The 18033-nt window shown below is 41.9% G+C and overlaps 1 non-coding gene across 1 annotated transcript; it reads left to right on the top strand.

Annotated features, from left to right (window-relative positions):
- The first annotated feature begins 14726 nt into the window (after positions 1 to 14726).
- LOC123109165 (small nucleolar RNA R71) lies at positions 14727 to 14837 on the top strand. Its single transcript, XR_006452459.1, has one exon. It is a non-coding gene; the product is annotated as a small nucleolar RNA R71 (small nucleolar RNA).
- Positions 14838 to 18033: the final 3196 nt, after the last annotated feature.

Here is an 18033-nt window from a genome sequence, read left to right as displayed (position 1 = left end):
ATTTTATAAAATTTTATTTTATTTTATTTTGTTTCTACTTATTTATTTTATTTTATTTTTTTCTACTTATTTATAAAAGTTTATTTTGTTTTTACTTATTTATTTTAATTTCTTTTTTGGTTTTTGTATTTATTTTATGAAAATTATTTTTGCTTTTAATGATTTGAACAGAAAATATTTCGATAATTTTAGTTGCATAAATTCTATATAATTTTAGTTTCAGTAATACTAGAGGTTTATAAGCCCTGAGTGCAGAGACGATGAATGGGAGGCGCAATGTTCACATGCACGTTGCTTAGCTTCAGGCCTTGAGGAAGTGGTGTAGACTGCACGAAGCTATCAGGGTTTCGGACGAAAACTACACATAGCTCCGTGTAGTCTACACTATTTCTTCAAGGGTCATGGCAAAAATTGGATGCACTTCATGTACAAAACGGACAATTTGTTTCGGGATATCAGGGTTTCATACAGAAACTCATCTGTTACAACAAGCATTTCAAATGAACTACGAAAAGGTTGAAAGTTGGCATAGTATCATCATAATAGTTGTGGAGAGAAAGTCTTCACTTTTTCTTCGCTTATGTCCTTTGCTTATTGCGCCGTAACCATGGATAATCTTCATCGTTTATCAGGATGCTTGGGTCAGCCTTGACTTTGAAGGGAGGAATTTCATGAAACTTTTCATAATCTTCAGACATGTCTATCTTGCCCTCCACTCCCACGATGCCCGTTTTTCCTGAAAGAACTATGTGGCGCTTTGGCTCATCGTATGATGTATTCGCTTCCTTATCTTTTCTTTTTCTCAGTTTGGTAGACATGTCCTTCACATAGATAACCTGTGCCACATCATTGGCTAGGACGAACGGTTCGTCAGTGTACCCAAGATTGTTCAAATCCACTGTTGTCATTCCGTATTGTGGATCTACCTGTACCCCGCCTCCTGACAGATTGATCCATTTGCACTTAAACAAAGGGACCTTAAAATCATGTTCGTAGTCAAGTTCGCATATGTCCACTATGTAACCATAATATGTGTCCATTCCCCTCTTGGTTGCTGCATCAAAGCGGACACCGCTATTTTGGTTGGGGCTCTTTTGATCTTGGGCGATCGTGTAAAATGTATTCCCATTTATCTCATATCCTTTGTAAGTTAGTGCAGTCGAAAATGGTCCCCTGGACAACGAGTACAACTCATCACAAACAGTGTTGTCACCTCTGAGATGTGTTTCCAACCAACTGCTGAAAGTCCTGATGTGTTCACATGTAATCCAGTTGTCACACTGCTCTGGGTGTTTGGAGCGTAGACTGTTCTCGTGTTCATCGACATATGGGGTCACCAAGGTAGAGTTCCGTAGGACTGTGTAGTGTGCTTGAGACCAAGAATACCCGTCCCTACATATTATTGAGTCCCCTCCAAGCGTGCCTTTTCCAGTTAGTCTCCCCCATGCCGCGATTTAGGGAGACCTATCTTCTTAAGGCCAGGAATGAAGTCAACACAAAACCCAATGAGATCCTCTGTTTGATGGCCCATGGAGATGCTTCCTTCTGGCCTAGCGTGGTTACGGACATATTTCTTTAGGGCTCCCATGAACCTCTCAAAGGGGAACATATTGTGTGGAAATACGGGGCCCAGAATGACAATCTCGTCGACTAGATGAACTAGGACGTGCGTCATGATATTGAAGAAGGATGGTGGGAACACCAATTCGAAACTGACAAGACATTACACCACATCACTCCTTAGCCTTGGTATGATTTCTGGATCGATCACCTTCTGAGAGATTGCATTGAGCAATGCACATAGCTTCACAATATGGCTAATCGGACGTTTTCCGGTAGAAGCCCCTGTTGGGGAACGTAGTAATTTCAAAAAAATTCCTACGCACACACAGTATCATGGTGATGCATAGAAACGAGAGGGGTGAGTGTGTCCACGTACCCTCGTAGACCGAAAGCGGAAGCGTTAGCACAACGCGGTTGATGTAGTGGTACGTCTTCACGATCCGGCCGATCCAAGTACTGATCACACGGCACCTCCGAGTTCAGCACACGTTCAGCTCGATGACGTCCCACGAACTCCGATACAGCATAGCTTCACAGGAGAGTTTCGTCAGCACGACGGCGTGATGACGGTGATGATGATGCTACCGACGCAGGGCTTCGCCTAAGCACTGCTATGATATGATCGAGGTGGATTATGGTGGAGGGGGGCACCGCACACGGCTGGGAGAGATCAACAGATCAACTTGTGTGTCTAGAGGTGCCCCCTGCCCCCGTATATAAAGGAGCAAGGGGGAGGCCTGCCGGCCCCTATAGGCATGCCAGGAGGAGGAGTCCTCCTCCTAGTAGGAGTAGTACCCCCCTCTTTCCTACTCCTACTAGGAGGGGGAAAGGAAGGGGGGAGGGAGAAGGAAAGGGGGGCGCCTGATACGTCTCCAACGTATCTATAATTTTTGATTGTTCCATGCTATTATATTATCAACCTTGGATGTTTTATATGCATTTATATGCTATTTTATATGATTTTTGGGACTAACCTATTAACCTAGAGCCCTGTGCCAGTTTCTGTTTTTTCCTTGTTTTAGAGTATCGGAGAAAAGGAAAATCAAAAGGAGTCCAATTGACCTGAAACTTCATGGAACTTATTTTTGTACCAGAAGAACCCCACGGAGTATCGGAGATGGACCAGAAGAGTCCCGGGCTGCCCACGAGGGTGGAGGGCGCGCCCACCCCCCTGGGCGCGCCCCCTGCCTCGTAGATAGCCCGGACATCCACCGACGTACTTCTTCCTCCCATATATACCCATATACCCTAAAAACATCGAGGAGCACAATAGATCGGGAGTTCCGTGGCCAGAAGCCTCCGTAGCCACCGAAAACCAATCTAGACCCATTCCGGCACCCTGCCGGAGGGGTAAATCCCTCTCCGGTGGCCATCTTCATCATCCCGGTGCTCTGCATGACGAGGAGGGAGTAGTTCTCCCTCGGGGCTGAGGGTATGTACCAGTAGCTATGTGTTTGATCTCTCTCTCTCTCTCTCTCGTGTTCTTGAGGTGATACGATCTTGATGTATCGCGAGCTTTGCTATTATAGTTGGATCTTATGATGTTTCTCCCCCTCTACTCTCTTGTAATGGATTGAGTTTTCCCTTTGAAGTCATCTTATCGGATTGAGTCTTTAAGGATTAGATAACACTTGATGTATGTCTTGTGTGGGATACCCGTGGTGACAATTGGGTATTCTATTGATCCACTTGATGTATTTTTGGTGATCAACTTGCGGGTTCTGCCCATGAACCTATGCATAGGGTTTGGCACACGTTTTCGTCTTGACTCTCCGGTAGAAACTTTGGGGCACTCTTTGACGTTCTTTGTGTTGGTTTAATAGATGAATCTGAGATTGTGTGATGCATATCGTATAATCATACCCACGGATACTTGAGGTGACATTGGAATATCTAGGTGACATTAGGGTTTTGGTTGATTTGTGTCTGAAGGTGTTATTCTAGTACGAACTCTTGAATAGATCGATCAGAAAGAATAACTTTGAGGTGGTTTCATACCCTACCATAATCTCTTCGTTTGTTCTCGGCTATTAGTGAGTTTCGAGTGACTCTTTGTTGCATGTTGCGGGATAGTTATATGATCCAATTATGTTATTGTTGTTGAGGGAACTTGCACTAGTGAAAGTATGAACCCTAGGCCTAGTTTCAACGCATTGCAATACCGTTTATGCTCACTTTTATCATTCGTTACCCTGCTGTTTTTATATTTTCAGATTACGAAAACTATTATCTACTATCCATATTGCACCTGTATCACCATCTCTTCGCCGAACTAGTGCACCTATACAATTTACCATTGTATTGGGTGTGTTGGGGACAAAATAGACTCTTTGTTATTAAGTTGCAGGGTTGCTTGAGAGAGACCATCTTCATCCTACGCCTCCTACGGATTGATAAACCTTAGGTCATCCACTTGAGGGAAATTTGCTACTGTCCTACAAACCTCTGAACTTGGAGGCCAAACAACGTCTACAAGAAGAAGGTTGTGTAGTACACATCAAGATCTTTTCTGGCGCCGTTGTCGGGGAGGTTAGCGCTTGAAGGTATATCTTTAGATCTTGCAATCGAATTTTTTTGTTTCTTGTTTTAGCACTAGTTTAGTTTATAAAAGAAAACTAAAAAAATATGGAACTAAGGGTACCTCATATGCTTCATCTTTTTAATATCTATCATGAAAATAAGGATTCCGATAATTGTGCTCAAGTGCTAGAAGAAGAATGCATTAGAATGTTTTGCACTAAATATTTGAATGATGAGGATGATTGCAATGTTGTTAGTATGAATTCCCTGACTATCTATGATGCTAATGATATGCAAAGCCATGAGCTTTGGGAAGCTATGTTTGATGAAGATGATATTTTTTGTCCCCCAAGTTTTGATGATCAAATTTATTATGATGAAAGCATGCCTCCTATTTATGATGATTATATTGATGAAAGTGGATTTGGAGAGGTCATGACTTTATTTAGTGATGATTCCACTATTTAGTAGACATCAGTGCAGCCCCCCTCTCCTAGTCCAATTTGGACCAGAGGGGGAGGGGCACGCGGCCTGCCCTAGGCCAGCCCCCCCTCTCTCCACTAAGGCCCATAAGGCCCATTATTTCTCCCGAGGGGGGGGGGGTTCCGGTAACCCTCCGCACTCCGGTTTTCTTTGGAACCACCCAGAACACTTCCGATGTCCGAATATAGTCGTCCAATATATCGATATTTACGTCTCGACCATTTCGAGACTCCTCGTCATGTCCGTGATCATATCCGGGACTCCAAACTATCTTCGGTACATCAAAACACAAAAACTCATAATACCGATCGTCACCGAACTTTAAGCATGCGGACCCTACGGGTTCGAGAACTATGTAGACATGATCGAGACACGTCTCTAGTCAACAACTAATAGTGGAACCTGGATGCTTATATTGGCTCCCACATATTCTACAAAGATCTTTATCGGTCAAACCGCATAACAACATACGTTGTTCCCTTTGTCATCGGTATGTTACTTGCCCGAGATTCAATACCTAGTTCAATCTCGTCACCGACAACTCTCTTTACTTGTTCTGTAATACATCATCCGCAACTAACTCAGTAGTTACAATGCTTTCAAGACTTATAGTGATGTACATTACTGACTGGGCCCAGAGATACCTCTCCGACAATCGGAGTAACAAGTCCTAATCTTGATCTATGCCAACTCAACAATTACCATCGGAGACACATGTAGAGCACCTTTATAATCACCCATTTACGTTGTGATGTTTGGTAGGACAGAAAGTGTTCCTCCGAAAATCGGGAGTTGCATAACCTCATAGTCATTGGAACATGTATAAGTCATGAAGAAAGCAATTGCAATAAACTAAACGATCAAGTGCTAAGCTAACGGAATGGGTCAAGTCAATCACATCATTCTCCTAATGATGTGATCCCGTTAATCAAATGACAACTCATGTATATGGTTAGGAAACTTAACCATCTTTGATTAATGAGCTAGTCATGTAGAGGCATACTAGTGACACTCTGTTTGTCTATGTATTCACACATGTACTAAGTTTCCGGTTAATACAATTCTTGCATGAATAATAAACTTTTATCATGATATGAGGAAATAAATAATATCTTTATTATTGCCTCTAGGGCATATTTCCTTCAGTCTCCCAGTTGCACTAGAGTCAATAATCTAGTTCACATCTTTATGTGTCACATCTCCATGTGACTAATACCCAAAGGGTTTACTAGAGTCAATAATCTAGTTCACATTGCTATGTGATTAACACCCAAAGAGTGATCATGTTTTGCTTGTGAGAGAAGTTTAGTCTACGGGTCTGCAACATTCAGATCCGTATGTATTTCACAAATTTCTATGTCTACAATGCTCTGCACGTAGCTATTCTTGCTAATTGCTCCCAGTTTCAATATGTATCCAGATTGAGACTTAGAGTCATCTAGATCGATGTAAAAAGCTTGCATCGACGTAACTCTTTACGACAAACTCTTTTTATCACCTCCATAACCGAGAAATATTTCCTTAGTCCTATAAGGATAGTTTTAACCGCTGTCCAGTGATCTAATCCTAGATCACTATTGCACTCCCTTGCCAGAATCATGCTAAGGTATACAATAGGACTAGTAAATAGGATAGCATACTTTATAGAACCTATGACTGAGACATAGGGACTGCCTTTTCATTTTCTTTCTATTTTCTGTCGTGGTCAGGTTTTGAGTCTTTACTCAACTTCACACCTTGCAACACAGGCAAGAACTCCATCTTTGACTGTTCCATTTTGAACTACTTCAAAATCTTGTCAGCGTACGTACTCATTGAAAAAACTTATCAAGCGTCTTGATTTATCTCTATAGATCTTGATGCTCAATGTGTAAGCGGCTTCATCAAGGTCTTTCTTTGAAAAACTCTTTTCAAACACTCCTTTATGATTTCCAGAAAATTCTACATTATTTCTGATCAACAATATGTCATTCACATATACTTGTCAGAAATGCTGTAGTGCTCCCACTCACTTTCTTGTAAATACTGGCTTCACTACAAGTCTGTATAAAACCATATGCTTTCATCAACTCATCAAAGTGCATATTCCAACTCCGGGATGCTTGCACGAGTCCATAGATGGATCGCTGGAGCTTGCTCATTTTGTTAGCACCTTTTAGGATCGACAAAACCTTCTGGTTGCATCATATACAACTCTTCTTTAAGAAATCCATGAAGGAATACGGTTTTGACATCCATTTGCCAGATTTCATAAAATGCGGCAATTCCTAACATGATTCAGACAGAATTTTAAGCATCGATACGATTGAGAAAATCTCATCGTAGTCAACAGCTTGAACTTGTCGAAAATATTTTGCGACAATTCGAGCTTTGTAGATAGTAACACTACTATCAGCGTCCGTCTTCCTCTTGAAGATCCATCTATTCTTAATGATTCACCGATCATCGGGCAAGTCAATCAAAGTCCATACTTTGTTCTCATACATGGATCCCATCTCAGATTTCATGGTCTCAAACCATTTCGTGGAATCTGGGCTCATCATCGCTTCCTCATAGTTCGTAGGTTCGTCATGGTTAAGTAACATGACATCCAGAATAGGATTACCGTTCTACTCTGGTGCGGATCTCACTCTGGTTTACCTACGAGGTTCGGTTGTAACTTGATCTGAAGTTACATGATCATCATCATTAGCTTCCTCACTAGTTGGTGTAGGAGTCACAGGAATATATTTCTGTGATGAACTACTTTCCAATAAGGGAGCAGGTACGGTTACCTCATCAAGTTCTACTTTCCTCCCACTCACTTCTTTCGAGAGAAACTCCTTCTCTCGAAAGGATCCATTCTTAGCAACGAATGTCTTGCCTTCGGATCTGTGATAGAAGGTGTACCCAACTGTCTCCTTTGGGTATCCTAGGTTTGAGCTTATCAGGATGAAACTTTTTTCACATAAGCATCGCAACCCAAAACTTTAAGAAACGACAACTTTGGTTTCTTGCCAAACCACAGTTCATATGGCGTCGTCTCAACGGATTTAGATGGTTCCCTATTTAACGTGAATGCAGTTGTTTGTAATGCATAACCCCAAAACGATAGTGGTAAATCGGTAAGAGACATTATAGATTGCACCATATCTAATATAGTACGGTTACGATGTTCCGACACACCATTATGCTGTGGTGTTCCAGGTGGCGTGAGTTGTGAAACTATTCCACATTGTTTCAAATGAAGACCAAACTCGTAACTCAAATATTCTCCTCCATGATCAGATCGTAGAAACTTTATTTTCTTGTTACGATGATTTTCCACTTCACTCTAAAATTATTTGAAATTTCCAAATGTTTCAGATTTATGTTTCATCAAGAAGATGTACCCATATCTTACTCAAATCATCTGTGAAGGTCAGAAAATAACGATACCTACCATGAGCCTCAACACTCAACGGACTGCATACATCAGTATGTATTATTTCCAACAAGTCTGTTGCTTGCTCCATTGTTCCGGAGAACTGAGTCTTAGTCATCTTGCCCATGAGGCATGGTTCGCAAGCATCAAACGATTCATAATCAAGTGATTCCAAAAGCCCATCAGCATGGATTTTCTTCATTTGCTTTACACCAATATGACCTAAATGGCAGTGCCACAAACAAGTTGCACTATCATTATTAACTTTGCATCTTTTGGCTTCAATAATATGAATATGTGTATCACTACGATCGATATTCAATAAACCATTCACCTTGGGTGTATGACTATTGAAGGTTTGATTCATGCAGATAGAACAACAATTATTGTCTGACTTTAAATGAATAACCGTATTGCAATAAGCATGATCAAATCATATTCATGCTTAACGCAAACACCAGATAACATTTATTTAGGTTCAACACTAATCCCGAAAGTATAAGGAATGTGCGATGATGATCATATCAATCTTGGAACCACTTCCAACACACATCGTCACTTCACCCTTAACTAGTCTTTGTTCATTCTGCAACTCCCGTTTAGAGTTACTAATCTCAGGAACTGAACTAGTATCAAATACCTAGGGGTTGCTATAAACACTAGTAAAGTACACATCAATAACATGTATATCAAATATACCTTTGTTCACTTTACCATCCTTCTTATCCGCCAAATACTTGGGGCAGTTCTGCTTATAGTGACCAGTCCCTTTGCAGTAGAAGCACTTAGTCTCAGGCTTAGGTCTAGACTTGGGCTTCTTCACTTGAGCAGCAACTTGCTTGCCGTTCCTCTTGAAGTTCCCCTTTTTCCCTTTGCCCTTTTCTTGAAACTAGTGGTCTTATCAACCATCAACACTTGATGGTTTTCTTGATTTCTACCTTCCTCGATTTCTACATCACGAAGAGCTTGGGAATCGTTTCCGTTATCCCTTGCATATTATAGTTCATCACTAAGTTCTAGTAACTTGGTGATAGTGACTAGAGAAATTTGTCAATTACTATCTTATATGGAAGATTAACTCTGACTTGATTCAAGAAATTGCAGTACCCAGACAATCTGAGCACATGCTCACTGGTTGAGCTATTCTCCTCCATCTTTGTAGGCAAAGTACTGTCAAAGGTCTTCTACCTCTCGACATGGGCATGAGTATGAAATACTAATTTCAACTCTTGGAACATCTTATATGCTCCATGGCGTTCAAAACATTCTTGAAGTCCCGGTTCTAAGCTGTAAAGCATGGTGCACTAAACTATCAAGTAGTCATCATACTGAGCTTTGCCAAACGTTCATAATGTCTGCATATGCTCCTGCAATAGGTCGGTCACCTAGCGGTGCATCAAGGACATAATTCTTCTGTGCAGCAATGAGGATAGTCCTCAGATCACGGAGCTAGTCCACATCATTGCTACTAACATCTTTCAACATAGTTTTCTCGAGGAACATATCAAATTAAACGGGGAAGCTATACGAAAGCAATTGATCTACCACATAGATATGCAAATACTATCAGGACTAAGTTCATGATAAATTTAAAGTTCATAATCATATTACTTAAGAACTCCCACTTAGACAGACATCCCTCTAATCATGTAAATGATCACGTGATCCATATCAACTAAACCATGTCCGATCATCACGTGAGATGGAGTAGTTTTCAATGGTGAACATCACTATGTTGATCATATCTACTATATGATTCATGCTCGACCTTTCGGTCTCCAGTGTTCTGAGGCCATATCTGCATATGCTAGGCTCGTCAAGTTTAACTCGACTATTCCGCGTGTCCAAAACTGGCTTGCACCCGTTGTATGTGAACGTAGACCTTATCACACGCGATCACCACGTGGTGTCTCAGCATGAAGAACTGTCGCAACGGTGCATACTCAGGGAGAACACTTATACCTTGAAATTTAGTGAGAGATCATCTTATAATGCTACCGCCGAGCTAAGCAAAATAAGATGCATAAAGGATAAACATCATATGCAATCAAAATATGTGAAATGATATGGTCATCATCATCTTGTGCTTTTGATCTCCATCTCCAAAGTGCCGTCCTGATATCCATCGTCACCGGAACGACACCATGATCTCCATCATCTTGATCTCTATCAATGTGTCGTCATATGGTCGTCTCACCAAATATTGCTTTTGCAACTATTGCTATCGCATAGTGATAAAGTAAAGCAATTATTTGGCGCTAGCATCTTATGCTATAAAGAGACAACCATAAGGCTTCTGCCAGTTGCCGATAACTTCAAGAAAACATGATCATCTCATACAACAATTTATATCTCATCATGTATTGACCATATCACATCACAACATGCCCTACAAAAACAAGTTAAACGTCTTCTACTTTGTTGTTGCAAGTTTTACGTGGCTGCTACGGGCTGAGCAAGAATCGTTCTTACCTATGCATCAAAAACCACAACGTAGCATAGTGATTGCTTTTTGATCTTCAGAAAGAACCCTATTCATTGAAACCAATTCAACTAAAGTTGGAGAAACTAAAACCCACTAGCCACCTGTGTGCGAAGCACGTCGGTAGAACCAGTCTCGCGTAAGCGTACACGTAATGTCGGTCTAGGCCGCTTCATCCAACAATGTCGCTGAATCAAGAATCAACTAGTGACGGCAAGCAATATGTATATACCCACACCCATAACTCCTTTATGTTCTACTCATGCATATAACATCTACGCATAAACCTGGCTCTGATACCACTGTTGGGTAACGTAGTAATTTCAAAAAAAATCCTACACACAAGATCATGGTGATGCATAGCAACGAGAGCGGAGAGTGTGTCCACGTACCCTTGTAGACCGAAAATGGAAGTGTTAGCACAACGCGGTTGATGTAGTCGTACGTCTTCACGATCCGACCGATCCAAGTAACAAACGCATGGCACCTCCGAGTTCAGCACATAATCAATTGTAAGTATAGTGGGGTTTTTACGCCCAAACTGCGAGTGTCGTGTTCTCCATAGGGACTAGGCGACAGCAACGATGCTCGACTAAAGCTAGGTGAATAATTTAGATGATGATTGCGAGGAAATATAGACCTAAACTAACCAAAGGCGACGACAAAGAAAATGCAAAGAGCACAGGGAGATTTAGATTTTACTCAGTCTTTTTGGTATTATTTTTTTATTTGAGGAAATAGAAACTACAGGCAAACATCCTAAACAAAGGGGATTAACAAGACAAGATCACATTTATGTATACAAAAGTAGCAAGTATAAGATACACATAAGGAACAGAGTTATATGACAGGAGATAGATGATTCATATCACAAACATATATGTCACACGTATAAAGCTAGCACTGATCACACATAACATGCACTATATCTTACAAGTACAATACTGAACAATTAGCAATTCCAAGAACTAGTCTGATCTGAACATTACAACACACACACTGCTCAATGTTTACAGAACTTTAGAGAATTAACCACAATCACGAATATACAACACCACGGTTAGTAGAATTAACAACGATCACAAAGATACGTATGACTCAAAACATATATATGACAGTACAAGTCTGACTCGACAATGAGCAGCTCAACCACTCACAATTTCACATACATTGTAGTAACTAAAACATAGAGGAGGCACGAATCATGTATACCGAACAATACGCAAAGTTTACATTACAGTTTTTAGAAATTACAAAGAGTGAGAGGGGGAAAGAAGCTCAGGTTTGTGAAACAGCAACAATAGTAGTAGGCGGTTCAGACTTTAGAGAAGAACAATAGTTATGGTTCAGAGAAGGAGGGAATTAAGGAGAAAGGAGCAGCAGCAGGATTTGAGGAAGCAGCATCAAAGATGTGAGAGGAATTGGGAGAAGGTGGAGCTGCAGCGAGGCAAAGGAAGAAGAAGACAAGGGAAGCAGAGGAAGCAGCAGTAGATGGAGAAGAGAAGAAGGATCAGTGGCAAGGTTTGGGAAGGAGGAGCGGCATCTAGGCGTCAAGGAGAGGGAGCAGCAGATGTTGATGGAGTGGCGCGGCGGCGGCAGAGAATGATGGACGATGCTGCTAGCTGGCTGGGAGGATGGCGCTGGTGGAGATGGCGGAGATGGTGGTGACTTGCGGCGCTGATGGATGGGAGGCACACCACCACGCCGGCCTAGCCGGGCGATGGCCGGAGGTGGAGAAGGAGGCGGAGGAAGATGGGGATGTGAAGCCAGGCCCTAAGGGGATCGGTGGCTAGCGCTAGGGATTTGATCCCACGATTAGATTTGCCACTTTTTTGATTTGGCCCTCCTGCTCCCTTGTTTCTTCACAAGCACATCCCTTCCCTTCTCTAGTTTGGCCCTCGGTTTCTTCTTCCTTCATGCTCAGGTCCCCCCTTCTTTCTTTCCCTTCCTTGTCTTGTATTCTTCGTCCTCTTAGTCAGAATCTTGAGGTTTATAGTGCCTTTGTGAACTTTTCTGCAGAAGAAACAAATGACGAGTAAATGATCTTTTATATGATTTTCATCCAAATATATCAGAGTTCATAGTAAGAATGGATGAACATATATCAATAAATGGTGTATATATGTGCCAAAATTATGTATATGAAATGTGCTTATCAAGTTCCCTCACACTTAAATCTTTGCTTGTCCTCAAGCAAAGGAATATGACAAGAGCAAGATTGTGAACAGTGAGCTGACTAGAGAATGCCAAGTGAAGTAGATCTCCAAACAAAGCATGATTTGAACTTTGCTAGTGAGAATTAATGGTTAAGAGTGCTACAAAGCAGTAGGATACTAGTAAGCATGACCATTTTAAACTTTTACAATGATAAAAGAGGATCAACAAGTTTAAGTGATGACTGTGCCAAATGGTTCGAAAAGAGAGCATGATCCCGAAAACAAAATGAACCGGAATTAAATCTTGTGATCAAATCACTTATTTACAAAGATATAACATTGTGGTTGAACCACTTATTGAATTTGAAAGAAACACACATATTATTTTATTAGTCTCACCAAAGGAACATACCACCGATCCCGAGAACATGGTATACACCTGGCTCAACCAATTATTATTAAAAAATTCTTTGTCTCCCCAAAGGAACATACCATCGATCCAGAGAACATGGTATACACCAGGTTCGACAATTACATATTTATTTATTAATTACTGCCCAAGCTAACCTGATTTCACATGCCACAGATCCAGGGAACATGACATGCTACTGTAGGTAGTCAGACTTATTATTCATTATAAGATATAATTTTTTGAACAAAAACAAGAATCATCACTCAACCATGTCTGGTTCACATGCTACCGATCCAGGGAACATAGCATGCTAGTGCATAGTGGTAAAGTGATTGCTCTGAATGGGAACACACTTGGCACAAATACATCATCTGAACATAGTGATCTAGGTGTATCAAGGTAAATGCAGAAAATGATTAAGTTTACTAGTGCACTAGGGCTTTGAGCACTCAAAACTAATAGTTCTCACTAATTTCATCAAAGCAATCATTGTATAGATCACTAGTTTATAAGGCATTCAGAAATCAGTTTACATATTCACATCAAGCACCATATGTCAAAGGTAAAATTCAGTGGGATAACATTAAGAAATGGCTCAAGCAACCCAAATATCAAATGATTTCAACATGTATCAATGGATGATATATTAAGATTGGGATCATGAAACAGCTCACCGGGCTTTGATGTGGCACTCGCTCGACACTCTCTAAACTGCAGCTCTTGTCTTTTTGCTTCTCTATCCCCATGCCTGCTCCAGCTTCACTCTTCTTCGCGTGTGCCCATTGCGTCTCCTCATCACCATGCCGTGAATGGTACACAAGCATCAACCTGAAAGAACACTCAACAACCAAGCCAATACAAGTGACAGTGAGAATGCCCTCTAAGTCATCGATAGAGTACCCTATCATATAAGTATATCTATTGAGCAAATCAGGAACATGTATCAACAACAAGTCACATGGTGCATAGGCAATATCAGCGATATGACATGTCTTGTCTAGAAAGCTGAGATCATACCTGACATAGTTAGGAAGAAGCTTTAGGACTACCTCAATTGAAGATACCAAGTGAGGTGTGGTAGTAGAAATTTTAACCGGACTCGTGTCAACAAGTGAACTAGTAGAGCTTGGCTCCTTGACGTCTGAATCCACCTCACCATAATCAACCATGAAGCTCTCCATATCAGGCTCAAGTGTTGAGGAATCCATGCGGCTAACATCATCGAAGGCGAACTTCTCCATATCTGGCTCTAGCAGCACATAATCAATATCATCTAAAGGTTTCTCCTCAATATCAAAAGCAACTAACTGCAGCTCTGGCTCATCCATGGAAGAATCATCACAATGCAAAACTGAATCTCCAACACTAGTATCCATATGATCTGTAGCGTGCGTGTCAACTAGAATGGTATCATCATCATCAAAGATAATCCATGCAAGCTCAATCTTGTCACACTGAGATAGAGGTTCAGGCTTTTGTGTAACAATTGGTGGCTGAGGTGTAGTGATTTGTCGCAAGCAAACCAATGAATCAGAGGGTGGCTTCTCATTGTACCGCTGAAGTTGGTGGAAAGCTATGCTCTCAATCAGCAGAAAAGCATCATCAAGTGTCTTGTTTGCAATAGCTCCACCCGCTGCCATATCGACGTAAGCTCGAGTGTCCAAAGTCAATCCTCTATAGAATATCTGCAACTCTAACCATCTCTCGAGCCCATGATTAGGACATCTCCTGAATAAGGCTTTGTATCTCTCCCAAGCATCATACAAGCTCTCGCCTTCACGCTGAACGAAATTGAAGATCTCATCTCGAATTGCGGACTGTTTGTGTAGTGGGAAATATTTATCCAATAAAGCTCATGATATCTCATTCCAACTGTATGACCTTGATGGCAAGGATCGATACCAAGCACGAGCATCATTGCGAAGAGAGAATGTGAACAACCTGCACATGATTGCATCTTGAGGAACTCCATGGTACTTGACTGTATCTGAATACTCCATGACTCGGTGTAAGTGCTCATAGGGATCCTCAGTAGACTGTCCTCCAAACTGTTGTTGTTGAACCAAAGCAATAAGACCAGGCTTTAGCTCAAAATTCTCTGCCTCGATAGATGGCCAAATTGGTCCTGCGAGACAGCACTGGCTGCTTGGCATCCAAAGATCACGAAGCATAGACATCTCTCAACCAAGTGTAGTTGTCAATCAATCTGTAAATAGTTCAGATTTCCTACGCACAATCATAAACAGTAAACAGTAGTTAGAAGGTTAGTATCCTAATAAGCCAAAGCAACAGCAAGGAAAAGAAAATAAAATAAAAGAAACGTAGAAAATGAAATACACGACGAATTAAACACGTAACTAAAATAAACCTAGTCTATAGCCAACATAATCTCTCGATGCTAGTCCCTGGCAACGGCGCCAAATAATCAATTATAAGTATAGTGGGGTTTTTACGCCCAAACTGCGAGTGTCGTGTTCTCCACAGGGACTAGGCGATAGCAACGATGCTCGGCTAAAGCTAGGTGAAGAATTCAGATGATGATTGCAAGGAAATATAGACCTAAACTAACCAAAGTCGACGGCAAAGAAAATGCAAAGAGCACAGTGAGATTCAGATTTTACTCAGTCTTTTTGGTATTATTTTTTATTTGAGAAAATAGAAACTACAGGCAAACATCCTAAACAAAGGGGATTAACAAGACAAGATCACATTTATGTATACAAAACTAGCAAGTATAAGATACACGGAAGGAACAGAGTTATATGACAGGAGATAGATGACTCATATCTCAAACATATATGTCACAGGGACAAAGCTAGCACTGATCACACATAACATGCACTATATCTTACAAGTACGATACTGAACAAATAGCAATTCCAAGAACTAGTCTGATCTGAACATTACAACACATACACTGCTCAATGTTTACAGAAATTTAGAGAATTAACCACAATCATGAATATGCAACACCACAGTTACTAGAATTAACCACAATCACAAAGATACATATGACTCAAAACATATATATATGACAGTACAAGTCTGACTCAACAATGAGCAGCTCAACCACTCACAATTTCACATACACTGTAGTAACTAAAACATAGAGGAGGCACGAATCATGTATACCGGACAATACGCAAATGTTACATAACAGTTTTCAGAAATTACAAAGAGTGAGAGAGGGAGAGAAGCTTAGGTTTGTGAAATAGCAACAATAGCAGTAGACGGTTCAAACTTTAGAGAAGAACAATAGTTTTGGTTCAGAGAAGGAGGGAATTAAGGAGAAAGGAGCAGCAATAGGATTTGAGGAAGCAGCATCAAATATGTGAGAGGAATTGGGAGAAGGTGGAGCTACAGCGAGGCAAAGGAAGAAGCAGAGCAAGGGAAGCAGAGGAAGCAGCAGTAGATGGAGAAGAGAAGAAGGATCAACAGCAAGGTTTGGGAAGGAGGAGAGGCAGCTGGGCGTCAAGGAGAGCGAGCAGCAGAGGTTGATGGAGTGGCGCGGCGGTAGAGAATGATGGACGATGCTGCTGGCTGGTTGGGAGGATGACGCTGGTGGAGATGAAGGAGATGGTGGTGACTTGCGGCGCTGATGGATGGGAGGCGCACCACCACGCTGGCCTGGCCGCGACGGTGGCCGGAGGTGGAGAAGGAGGAGGGGGAAGATGGAGATGTGAAGCCAGACCCTAAGGGGATTTGTGGCTAGCGCTAGGGATTTGATCCCGCGATCAGATTTGCCACTTTTTTGATTTGGCCCACCTGCTCCCTTCTTTCTTCACAAGCACATCACTTCCCTTCTGTAGTCTGGCCCTCGGTTTCTTCTTCCTTCATGCTCAGGTCCCCCTTGTTTCTTTCCCGTCCTTGTCTTGTATTCTTCGGCCTCTTAGTCAGAATCTTGAGGTTTAATAGTGCCTTTGCGCACTTTTCTGCAGAAGAAACAAATGACGAGTAAATGATCTTTTATATGATTTTCATCCAAATACATCACAGTTCATAGTAAGAATGGATGAACATATATCAATAAATGGTGTATATATGTGCCAAAATTATATATATGAAATGTGCCTATCAGCACACATTCAGCTTGATGACATCCCACGAACTCCAATCCAGCAGAGCTTCACGGGAGAGTTTCGTCAGCACGACGGCGCGATGACGGTGATGATGATACTAATGACACAGGGCTTCGCCTAAGCACCGCTATGATATGATCGAGGTGGATTGTGGTGGAGGAGGGGCACACACACGGCTGGGAGAGATCAACAGATCAACTTGTGTGTCTAGAGGTGCCCCCTGCCCACGTATATAAAGGAGCAAGGGGGGAGGCTGGCCGGCCCCTGTAGGCGCGCCAGGAGAAGGAGTCCTCCTCCTAGTAGGAGTAGGACTCACCTCTTTCCTACTCCTACTAGGAGGGGGAAAGGAAGGGGGAGAGGAGAAGGAAAGGGGGCGCTGACGTGGATCTAAGACTGACAGTATAATGGGGGGTAGGTATGAGGAGGCAAGATCCTAGCTATGGAGTAGTTGTACACACGAGTTTTACGAGTTCAGGCCCTTCTCGGAGGAAGTAACAACCCTACGTCTCGGTGCCCTGAGGCGGTCGACTGGATTATATGCGTGTGTGAGTTTACAAAAAGTGCGAACCCTTGTCCCAGAGGAGGAGGGTGGCTTATATAGAGTGCGCCAGGACCCAGCTCCCCTCCGTTACTCAGGGTTCAATGCTCATAAAGGAGAGGCGTTACTGGTAACATCTACAGTAAAATGTCATAAATGCTCATAATGCTATGGTTTAAGTCCTAACCGTTGCAGAGTGGAGGGTTCCTCATCTTCTGGTGGTCGAGTGTCTTCAAGGTGGTCGAGTGAGCGCATCTCCGCAGTCGAGTGGATGATGATTTCTCTTCGACTGCTTCTGATTCTTTGTAAAGATGTCCTTGGGGAGGGTATGCTGGACAGGTCCATGACCCTACCCTAGGTACATAGCTTCATCATTAGCCCCGAATGGATCAGGGTT

The sequence above is a fragment of the Triticum aestivum genome, chromosome 5A (genome assembly GCF_018294505.1).
Source record: "Triticum aestivum cultivar Chinese Spring chromosome 5A, IWGSC CS RefSeq v2.1, whole genome shotgun sequence".
NCBI classification, from domain to species: domain Eukaryota; kingdom Viridiplantae; phylum Streptophyta; class Magnoliopsida; order Poales; family Poaceae; genus Triticum; species Triticum aestivum.
This window is presented reverse-complemented; position numbering and strand designations above follow the sequence as displayed.